Source organism: Mesocricetus auratus, unplaced genomic scaffold, assembly GCF_017639785.1.
Source record: "Mesocricetus auratus isolate SY011 unplaced genomic scaffold, BCM_Maur_2.0 Super-Scaffold_100009, whole genome shotgun sequence".
Lineage (NCBI taxonomy): Eukaryota > Metazoa > Chordata > Mammalia > Rodentia > Cricetidae > Mesocricetus > Mesocricetus auratus.
Window position 1 is genome coordinate 50,494,240 of NW_024429193.1, and position 11,736 is coordinate 50,505,975.

General features: G+C 40.9%; 1 pseudogene; it reads left to right on the forward strand.

The window, feature by feature from the left end:
- Positions 1–1,933: 1,933 nt before the first annotated feature.
- Positions 1,934–3,570, forward strand: LOC101843147 (annotated as a pseudogene).
- The last annotated feature ends 8,166 nt before the right edge of the window (positions 3,571–11,736 follow it).

The following is an 11,736-nucleotide window of genomic DNA, read 5'->3' on the forward strand; positions in this document are numbered from 1 at the left end:
ATGGAAGCAGAGGCAGACACCCACAGCTAAATACTGAACTGAATTCCTGGAAACCAGCTGCAGAGAGGGAGGAGTGATGAGCAAAGGAGTCAAGACCTGGCTGGTAAAACCAACAGAAGCAGCTGACCTGAAGAGGGGGAACCCTTGGACCCCAGACTGGTGACTGAGAGGCCAGCATGGGTCAGATTCAGACCTCCTGAATGTGGGTGTTAGTGAGGAGGTCTCGGCAATCTATGGGGCCTTGGATAGTAGAATAGTATTTAGCCCTGGCACACAAGTGGACTTTGGGAGCCCATTCCACATGGAGGGATGCTGTCTCAGCCTGGACACATGGAGGGGGTGGCTAGGTTCTGTCCAGGATAATATGACAGACTTTGAAGATTCCCCATGGAGGGTCTCACCCTCCCTGGGGAGTGGAGGGGGAAGTGGGGTGGGAATTGGGGGGCAGGAGAGGAGGGGAGGGTGAGAGAGCAGGGATTGATGTGTCAAGCAAGTTTGTTTCTAATTTAAATAAAATAAAAAATGGAAAAAAGAAGAGAAAATGGGAAGTTCCCTTGAATGAATTGGTACAGGAGACCACTTCCTGAAAATAACATCAGTAACAAAGACACTCAGATAGAAAACTAATAAAGGGAACCTCCTAAAACTGAGAAGCTTCTGTAAAGCAAAGGACACAGTCAACAAGACAAAACGGAAGTCCAAAACATGAGAAAAGATCTTCACCAACCTCACATCTGACAGAGGGCTGATCTCCAAAATATACAAAGAATTCAAGACACTAGTCACCAAAACACCAACTAATCCAATTAAAAAGTAGGTTACAGAATTAAATAGAGAATTTTCAATAGAGGAATCTAAACTTGCTGAAAGACACTTAAGAAATTATTCAACATCCTTAGCCATCAGGGAAATGGAAATCATAACAACTCTGAGATATGATCTCACACGTGTTAGAATGGCTAAAGTCAAAAACACCAATGACAGTTTATGCTGGAGAGGGTGTCAAGAAAGGGGAACACTCCTCCATTGGTGGTGGGAGTACAAATTTGTATAGCCACTTTGGAAAACAGTAGGGCAGTTTCTCAGGAAAATGGGAATCAGACTACCTCAAGATCCAGTAATTTCACTCTTGGGCATATACCCAAAGGATGCACATTCATACCACAAAGACATCTGTTCAACTGTGTTCATAGCAGCATTATTTGTAATAGCCAGAACGTGGAAGCAACCTAGATGTCTTGCAACTGAATGATGGATAAAGAAAATGTGGTACATTTACACAATGGAGTACTACTCAGCAGGAAAAAAATGAAATCTTGAAATTCACAAGCAAATGGATGGAACTAGAAGAAATCATTCTGTGTGAGGTAACCCAAACACAGAAAGACAAGTATGGTACATACTCACTGATAAGTGAATATTGGACTTAGAGCAATGAATTAACAGTCTACAGTCCACAATCCCAGAGAAGCTAGGAAATGAGGAGGACCATAAGAGCCACATACATAGTGCCCAGAGAAGGTATCCTGAGCAAATTAGAAGCATGGAGAAGGGGGTGGGAAGTAGAAGAAAGAGTTGGGGACAAGATGAGGGAGGAAGAAAACATGAAGGATCAGGAAGATTGAGTCGGGGGAAGGATAGAGAATGAGAGCAAGAAAAGAGATACCTTACCAGGGGGAGCCAGTATAAATTTAAAAAAATCTAGCACTAGTGAAATATCCAGGGATCCACAAAGATGACCCAGCAGAGCCATGTCAGGGTGCTGCTGCTGCTGCTGCTGCTGCCATGCAGCCAGCTAGCGAACCTGTGGCGGCAGGATGGGAGATGCTGACCTGGAAGCAGCATGTGTGCATTGCAGGCTCCTGCCGAGCTCGCCAGCCCGCCCACCGGGTCGCCAGGATGGGAAACAGAGACCTGGAGTTTGAGTAATCCCTTCAAGGCGACCACATTGATAGAAGGACAAGGACAGAATCACCGTACTGGCTGAAGGTTTGCTGGCATGGGTAATCTCATTAAGGTGCTAACCAGGGACATAGAGCATAATACAGCACATTTTTTTCTTGGACTTTGAAAGTACCTTAGCATGGGGAATCTTCTTAAAGTTTTGACATGCACAAACCTTGAGCAGGGGCCAAATATTTTCTTTGATTTTGAAAGTGGGAAGATGGTTTTATATCTATTTCTCTTTAGACTGTGTTTGTCTTGCACTAATGAATGTTTCCACTGGGCCATCTTTTTCACTGCTTTGCATGACTGAGCTGTGAATTGTTTGAGCAAAACTTCTGGTACCTTCTAGAACTGAATCAGATTGTATAAAGTAAATTATAGTAATAAAGTGTCCATTTGAATTTTACAAGAGATTTCATCCCTTAATTGGCTATTATGTCATTATTTAAGGCCAACGATAGATAATAAAATACTTATGAAAAAAACAAAAAGAAAAAACTACCTCAAGATCTGCTAATAAAAAGGTTCTTTGAGGAAAAATTGTTTATCACAGTTGAGAAAAGTGGACTAGGTTTCATTCACTCCATGTGCATATGTAAAGTATCTTAAACATGGATCTCTTCATTAAGGCTACTCGGAGCTTAGTAACTTGGGCAATATATTAAAAGATGCCCAGCCTACAGAGTCTGAGAAGGAAATATATAATCAGGTGAATGTAGTATTAAAAGACACAGAAGGCATCTGGGAGAATTTGCAATCATACAGAGGAGCCGGCCACAAAATACAAGAAGCAATCCAGCATCCAGCAGATGAGAAGCTGCAAGAGAAGGCGTGGGGTGCATAGTAGGCAAATTAAAGAAATTTTATGAACTTTCTCTGAGGCTAGAGGCAGCATTAAGAGGCCTTCTGGGAGTCTTGACTACTACACTGTATTCCCCCACGCAGCATCTAGAGCAAGAGCAGGCTCTTACTAAGCAGTTTGCAGGGATTCTTCACTTCACACTCCGCTTTGATGAACTCAAGACGACAAATCCTGCCATACAGAATGACTTCAGCTACTACATAAGGACGCTGAGTCAGATGAGAATTAATAATGTGCCAGCAGAAGGAGAAAATGAAGTAGATAATGAAGTGGTAAATAGAATGTCTTTGTTTTATGCTGAGGCCTCCCCCATGCTGAAAACCTTAAGTGATGCAACAACAAAATTTGTATCAGAGAATAAGAATTTGCCAATAGAAAATACCACAGACTGTTTAAGCACCATGGCAAGTGTATGCAGTCATGCTGGAGACACCAGAATACAGGAGCAGATTTACCAATGAAGAGACAGTATCGGGCTGGAGAAATGGCTCAGCCATTAAAGGCTAGGCTCACGACTAAAAATATAAGAGACAGTGTCGTTCTGCTTAAGGGTAATTGTGGGTGTCATAATATTCTATGACCACGTCCATCCCGTGGGAACATTTGCCAAAACTTCCAAGATTGATATGAAAGGTTGTATCAAAGTTCTTAAGGATCAACCTCCTAACAGTGTAGAAGGTCTTCTCAATGCTCTCAGATACACAACTAAACATTTGAATGATGAGACTACCTCCAAGCAAATTAGATCCATGCTGCAGTGAGGGCTACGGAGCAGGCCCTACTGTGGGTGCAGCACAGAGTTCTCCAGTGACTGGGAATGCACAGTCCTTAGTGGTTGCCATTAATCGTCCTTAGGCCTGCTTTGGTTTCTTTCCTCTGTCCCTTCGCACTCTTTTAATCATGTTCTTGTTCTCAAGACTTTTTTTCTGTGCCAAAATCAGGAAAGTTATACTTTGAAAGGGATTTTGTCCTTTCGCAACAGGCCATCTAAGGCAGCTAATTATGCATTGCATTGATGTCTCTTCTGAGAAAAGTTCTGTGACTTGAACTAAATATTTTTAAATGTGGATTTTTTTTTGAAAACTAGTACTTAATATTGCTTCTCCTGCATGGCAATACTGCCTATTTTGCTATTTAAAACCTTCATGAATTTATTTTCTACTGCTGCTTTTTCATGTCCAGCCAAAATGAAATGTTTAAATTAACTGTGTTGTACAAATGGTACCCAACACAAACCTTTGTTAAATTAGTAAGACTTTTGTTTAAAGTTTTAAGTTTGCATTTTGACTTTTTTTTGTAAGGATGTATGTTGTGTGTTTAACCTGTTGGGAGTGCCTCAGGTACCTTGATCTTTTGGAGCCAAACCTGTACTTTCTAAAAGTCTAAAGATTTATGTAATTGGCCTTTAGCCTTAACAAAGGAGCCTTCTGGGGGGTTCTCAGAAGAGAAACAACATAGGTAGAACATAGGAACACCATGACCCAGAAAGCTTGTCCAAACTCAGCCAGCCCTAACCATCACCTAGACAACGGCTGTTAGCCTACCCATTCCTCTCCCTCCTGAACTTTTTACCTTGCCAATATCCTGCTCTGTGTGCTTAAACAATACCCTGCTATGTGCACACTTGGTGCCCTAAGCAACCTTCTCACCCCCTCACTCCCTCACCCCCTCACCCCCTCCAATTCTCCTGCTCTACCAAGTATATTAACTGCCCTGAGAAAAATAAAAATTGCCACTTGATCAGATACTTGTCTTGTGCCCCTTCTTTTGTGTCTCTTGTCCCCATCCCCGGTCCTTAGGTCTCTTGCTCCAGGTTGACGTCCTGTGGGTCGGGACATTTAACCTTTATTAATTTATGTTAAAACATGTGATGTGTGCATAGAATATTACGTATACATGCTCATGTTAAAGAATGGCTGTTGATAAAATAAAAATCAGATTTCCTTTTTCTAAGTGTGGCTTGTTTACTGAGGTTACTGGAAGTTTTCCCTGTATTTCTGTGGAATGTGTATACACATTACATGGTTTTTCTTTCTCTTAGAGGATAGCTATGTCTTTTTCAGTTATATTTTTCTTACTTTGTCTATGTACATAAGTGTAACTTCTTTTAAACTGTTGTATATAAAATGACCAGTAATTGTGTCATTAACAACTTCTGTTTTGATTGAATCTGGGTGAATATAGTCATAGAAGGAAAAGCACATTTTCTCAGTTTCAGGAGTGAAAGGGCAGCAACAAGAAGCACAGGGTGTTTCAGAAGCAGGACGAGCCCTTGACTGTGCTCAGTAGGGTACTTCCTAGAGGAAGCCGAAGACTGATCTCACTAGTGGTGGAAAGCTACTGTGGGTTTCAGTTTAGAATTGTGAGACCTGGGTAGGGATATCTATTGTGGTTAAGAGAAGGGTGCCTGCAGGTCATCTAATTCCGTCTGGTTTGGGTTTCATGACAAGTGATCCGAGGTGGGAGCCAGCTCAAGTGGTTAGCCATGGAAGAAGATGGACCTTCTCTGTCAGAGCACACAGCACTTGAGGATAAAGTTCCTGTGGACTACTCTGGCTTCCTGATCACTCCTGCCTCACTCCACACCCTGTTCTCCAGCCAAGCCTAAATGCTTGCAGTTTGGAGATGGTTCCACTTGGTGTTGCTTCATTACTCTGGTCTGGCTACAACCTGAATCTGGTTTCCCTTTTCTCCCTCATGACTGTCTGACCAACACCATCCTTCACCTTTTAGAGTCAGCTTGGATTACTTCCTCCTGAGCATCATCTGGATGATCCAGGAGTCCTCTAACAGTATTATCATGGTTTAATAGTGAGTGCACTCTGCAGCATGGTCTGTCTGCAGCCTGTACTTAAGGCCTCATTTGGAAGAAGGGCATTTTCAGGTGAATGTATGGACCTCTGAATGACATCATCCTGCATTAGGGTGGCCCTAACTCCATTGAAAAGTCCTTGTAAGAGAAAAGAAGGGGGAAACACAGACACAGTGGAGATCATGGGATGACAGAGGCAAAGGCGGACATGTCTTAAAATTCCCTGAACCTCAGAGCCCGGAAGTGGGTTATAGAACAGTTCCCCATCAGAGCCTCCAGGAGGAATCGACACTGTTGCTGTTGTTATTTCAGACTTCTGTGGTGGTGGAAAACTACGTTTCTATTCTAAGCCACCTAGTTTGTGGTGATTTGTTTGAGTCAGGCGAAACACTGGCTACAACTGTCTCACAGACAGCCTGGTGCTTGACACTTACAGATCTTTTCTGACACTCTGGAGAAATTACTGTTTTGAGATACTGTGCAGACTGGGAGTTTGAGAGAAGAGCCGTGCATTTCCTCCAGTGCCCCAAGGAAGGATTTTGCACAGTCCCGAGATATGGATAGCTGCCATGTTAGCACTTGAATGGAGTGAACGGGTACAAATAAATGAAATAGACTAGTAATACTACTGTGGCCTTTTCAGGTAACGTGTTTCACACTCTGCATGTTGAAGACGAAGTGGGCAAAAAAATCTTTAACTCTGGACTACGGTTAGTAGCCCAGGCTCCACTTTCTGTACCTACAACAGCCTGTGGATTAAGAATGATTTTTAAAAGGTTGGGGAAATAAAGAATAACAAATGGTTTTTTTTAAGAGTTGAAAAAATAGGCCACTTCTGCCCACACTCAGGGCAGAGGCCAGAGGTGAGCACCGGGTCCCCATCTTAGATCTGATTTCCTCCCACTTGCCCTCTCTCGGAGCCCCTGGCTTGGGGACTGCAGCCAGGTCGACTCCCCCCGGAAGGACTACCAAGTGACCAGGAGCCTGCAGAGAGAGCTGCTCCACTCCCACCCAAACACAGGGCAGAGGGCAGAGAGCAGAGGCCAGAGAGTATTGGATTTGCTTGTACCCACCAAAAGGGAACCCTGGTTGCCTACCCACCAGGAGAAGAAGAGACTCTTTCTACACCCACTGGAAGAAGTGATGGGGAAAAGGCAATATAAGAATATACCCAGCAACAGAAAAACAAATATGACACCACCAGAGTCTAGAGATTCTACATCAGTAAGACCTGAACACCCCAATGCGGACAAAGCAGAAGGGAATGACCTTAAAAACACCTTCAAGAAAATGATAGAGGCCCTCAAAGAGGATGTGAGAAAATCCCTTAAGGAAATTGAAGAATAAAACAAACCAAAAATTCCAAAAACTCGAAGAAAGGGAGGAAAACACGAAGCAAAAATTACAAGAAACAATTTAAACAATGCAAGGATTGAAAGCTGACATGGAGACAATTAAAAAAACACAGTCTGAAGGAATGCTGGAATTCAAAAAACTGAGGAAATGGACAGGTACTAGAGATGGAAGCATAGCCAACAGAATACAAGAGATGGAAGAGAGAATCACAGGTATTGAAGACACACTAGGAGAAATAGATTCATCAATCAAAGAAAATCTGAAGTCCAACAAATCCCTAACACAAAATATCCAGGAAATATGGGACACCATGAAAAGAAGAAACCGAAGAATAATAGGTATAGAAGAAGGTAAATAATCCAATTCAAAGGGACAGAAAACATATTCAACAAAATCATAAAAGAAAACTTTCCCAACCTAAAGAAAGACATGCCAATGAAGGTACAAGAAGCTTACAGAACACCAAATAGAGCGGATCACAAAAAAGTCCCCTTTCCACATAATAATCAAGACCCCAAGCATACAAAATAAAGAAAGAATACGTAGAGCAGCTAAGGAAAAAGGTCAAATAACATATAAAGGCAAACCTATAAGAATTACACCTGACTTTTCCATGGAAATTCTGAAAGCCAGAAGGTCCTGGATAGACATTCTATCAACACTAAGAGACCATGGATTACAGCCCAGACTACTATACCCAGCAAAGCCTTCAATCACTATAGATGGAGAAAACAAGATATTCCATGACAAAACCAGATTTAAACAATATGTATCCACTAACCCAGGCCTACAGAAAGTTCTGGAAGGAAAACTCCAGTCCAAAGACGCTAACTACAACCAGAAAAACATAGGAAATAGATAAGCCCACTTTACCAATACCCAAAAGAGAAAAGGGGCAGAAATCCACATGCAATTCCACCAAGAACAACCATTACAAAACAAACGAGAACCAGCAATCAAAGGTCATTAATATCCCTCAATATTAATGGTCTTAATTTGCCCATAGAAAGGTACAGGCTGACAGAATGGATTCAAAGACAGAACCCATTCTTCTGCTGCATAAAAGAAACATACCTCAGCCTCAAAGACAAACATTACCTCAGAGTTAAGGGTTGGGAAAAGATTTTCCAATCAAATGGCCCCAAGAAACAAGCAGGGGTAGCAATCCTAATATCTAACAAACTAGACTTTAATCTGAAATCAATCAAAAGAGATGAAGGAGGTAATTTCATATTCATCACAGGAAAAATCCAAGAAGAAGTCTCAATTCTGAACATCTATGCCCCAAATACAAAGCCATCCACATCTGTAAAAGAAACATTACTAAAACTCAAAGCACACATAAAATATCACACACTAATAGTGGGAGACTTCAACACCCCACTGTCACCACTAGACACAACTATAAGACAGAAACTTAACAATGAAACAAAGGAGCTAGTAGAGGTTATGACCCAATTGGGTTTGACAGACATCTACAGAACACTCCATCCAAACACAAAAGAATATACCTTCTTCTCAGAGCCACAAGGAAGTTACTTAAAAATTGACCACATAATTGACAACATAGCAAACCTCAACAGGTACAAAAAAGTTGGAATAACTCCATGCATCTTATCAGACCACCATACTTTAAAGTTAGAGTACAACAACAACGCAAACTGCAGGAACCCTACAAACTCTAGGAAATTGAATGATGCGCTATTGCACCATGCCTGGGTCAAAGAAGAAATAAAAAAAGAACTTAAAGACTTCCTAGAATTCAATGAAAATGAAGACACAACATACCCAAACTTATGGAACATTTTGAAAGCAGTGCTAAGAGGAAAGTTCATAGCACTAAATGCCCACATGAAAAAACTGGAGAATAGTTACACTAGAGAACTAACAACAGCTGAAAGCTCTAGAACACAAAGAAGCAAACTCCCCCAGGAGGAATAGATGCCAGGAAATAATCAAATTGATGGCTGAAATCAATAAAGCAGAAACTAGGAAAATAATACAAAGAATCAATGCAAGGAAGGGTTGGTTCTTTGAGAAAATCAACAAGATAGACAAACCTTTGTCCAAACTTACCAAACAGCAGAGCGCTAACATGCAAATTAGAAAAATCAGAAAGGAAAAGGGGGACATAACAAGAGACATTGAGGAAATCCAAAATCATCAGGTCATACTTTGAAAACCTGTACTCCACAAAAGTTGAAAATATAAGGGAAATGGACAATTTCCTGGAAGTTATCACCTGCCAAAATTAAATCAAGAACAGATAAGCAATGTAAATAGAGTTATAATACCTAGCAAATAGAAGCAGTCATGAAAAGTCTCCCAACCAAAAAAAGCCCAGGGCCAGATGACTTCAGTGCAGAATTCTACCAGAAATTCAAAGAACAGCTTATACCAATTCTCCTCAAAGTATTCCATGCAATAGAAGCAGAAGGGTCTTTGCCAAACTCTTTTTATGAAGCTTCAATAACATTGATACCCAAACCACACAAAGACACAACTAAGAAAGAGAACTTCAGACCAATATCCCTCATGAATATTGATGCGAAAATACTCAATAAAATACTGGCAAATTGGGTCCAAGAACACATCAGAAACCTCATCCAACATGATATAGTAGGCTTCATTCCAGGGATGCAGGGTTGGTTCAACATACGAAAATACATCAATGTAATCCACCATATAAAAAAGCTAAGGAACAAAAATCACATAATCATCCCACTAGATGCAGAAAAAGCCTTTGACAAAATCCAGCACCCCTTCATGGTAAAGGTCTTAGAGAGATCTGGGATAACAGAACATGATAAAAGCTATATACAGTAAACCAACAGCCAACATCAAACTAAATGGACAGAAACTCAAGGCGATTCCACTAAAATCAGGAACAAGATAAGGCTGTCCCCTCTCCCCATACCTCTTCAATAGTGTACTTGAAATTCTAGCTAGAACAATAAGACAACAAAAGGAGATCAAGAGGATACAAATTGTAAAGGAAGAGTCAAAATTTTCACTATTTGCAGAAGATAGGATCGTTTACATAAATGGCCCAAAGAACTCTACCAGGGAACTCTTACAGCTGATTAACACCTTCAGCAAAGTGGCAGGCTACAAGATCAACTCAAGAAAATCAGTAACCCTACTATATACAGAAGACAAGAGGGCTAAGAAAGAAATCAGAAAAACATAACCCTTTACAATTGCCACAAACAACATAAAATACCTTGGGGTAACGCTAACCAAACAAGTGAAAGACCTGTATTACAAGAACTTTGAGTCTTTAAAGAAAGAAATTGAAGAAGCCCTCAGAAAATGGAAAGATCTCCCATGCTCTTGGATAGGTAGGATCAATGTAGTAAAAATGGCAATTCTGACAAAAGTAATCTACAGACTCAATGCAATTCCCATCAAAATCCCAGCACAATTCTTCACAGACCTTGAAAGAACAATTCTCAACTTTATACGGCAAAACAAAAGACCCAGGATAGCCAAGACAACCCTGCTCAACAAAGTAACATCTGGAGGCATCACCATTCGTGACTTCAAGCTCTACTATAGAGATGTAGTCCTGAAAACAGCTTGGTATTGGCACAAAAATAGACAGGTAGACCAGTGGAATCAAATTTACCACTCTGAGATTAATTCACAAACCTATGAACAGCTGAGTTTTGACAAAGAAGCTAAAATTATACAATAGAAAAAAGATAGCATCTTCAACAAATGGTGCTGGCATAACTGGAGGCTGACATGTAGAAGACTGCAGATAGATCCATGTCTATCGCCACACATAAAACTTAAGTCCAAATGGATCAAAGACTTCAACATAAATCCAACAACACTTTAATTCTCAGAAGAGAATGTGGGAGGTACCCTTGATGGAATTGATACAGGAGACTGCTTCCTGAACATAACATCAGTAGCACAAACACTGAGACTGACAATTAATAAATGGGAACTCCTGAAACTGAGTATCTTCTGTAAGGCAAAGGACACAGTCAGAAAGACAAAAAGGCAACCCACAGATTGGGGAAAGATATTAACTAACGCCACATCTGACAGAGGGCTTAGCTCCAAAATTTACAAAGAACTCAAGAAGTTATTCTCCAATTAAAAAGTGGGGGACTGAACTAAATAGATAATTCACAATAGAGGAGATTAAAATGGCTGAGAGAAACTTAAGAAAGTGCTCACCATCCTTAGCCATTAGGGAAATGCAAATCAAAACAACCCTGAGATATCATCTTACTCCTGTCAGAATGTAAAAAATCAAAAACACCAATGACAGCTTATGCTGGAGAGGATGTGGAGAAAGGGGAACATTGCTAGTGGGAGTGAAAACTTGTACAGCCACTTTGGAAATCAGTATGGAGAGTCCTCAGGAAAATGGGAATCAGCCTACCACACGACCCAGCAATTCCACTCTTAGGCATATACCCAAAAGATGCCCATTAGTACAACAAGGATGTCTGTTCCACTATGTTCATAGCAGCATTATTTGTAATAGCTAGATCCTGAAAGTAACCTAGATGCCCCACAACTGAAGAGTGGATAGAGAAAATGTGATACATTTGGGACACTACTCAGCGGAAAAACACAACGGAATCTTGAAATTTGCAGGCAAATGGATGGCACTAGAAGAAACAATCCTAAGTGAGGTAACCCAGTCACAAAAAGACAAACATGGTATGTACTCACTTATATATGGATTTTAGACATGGACCAGGGGAGTGTCAGCCTACAATCCCAGGGACAGTGAGTC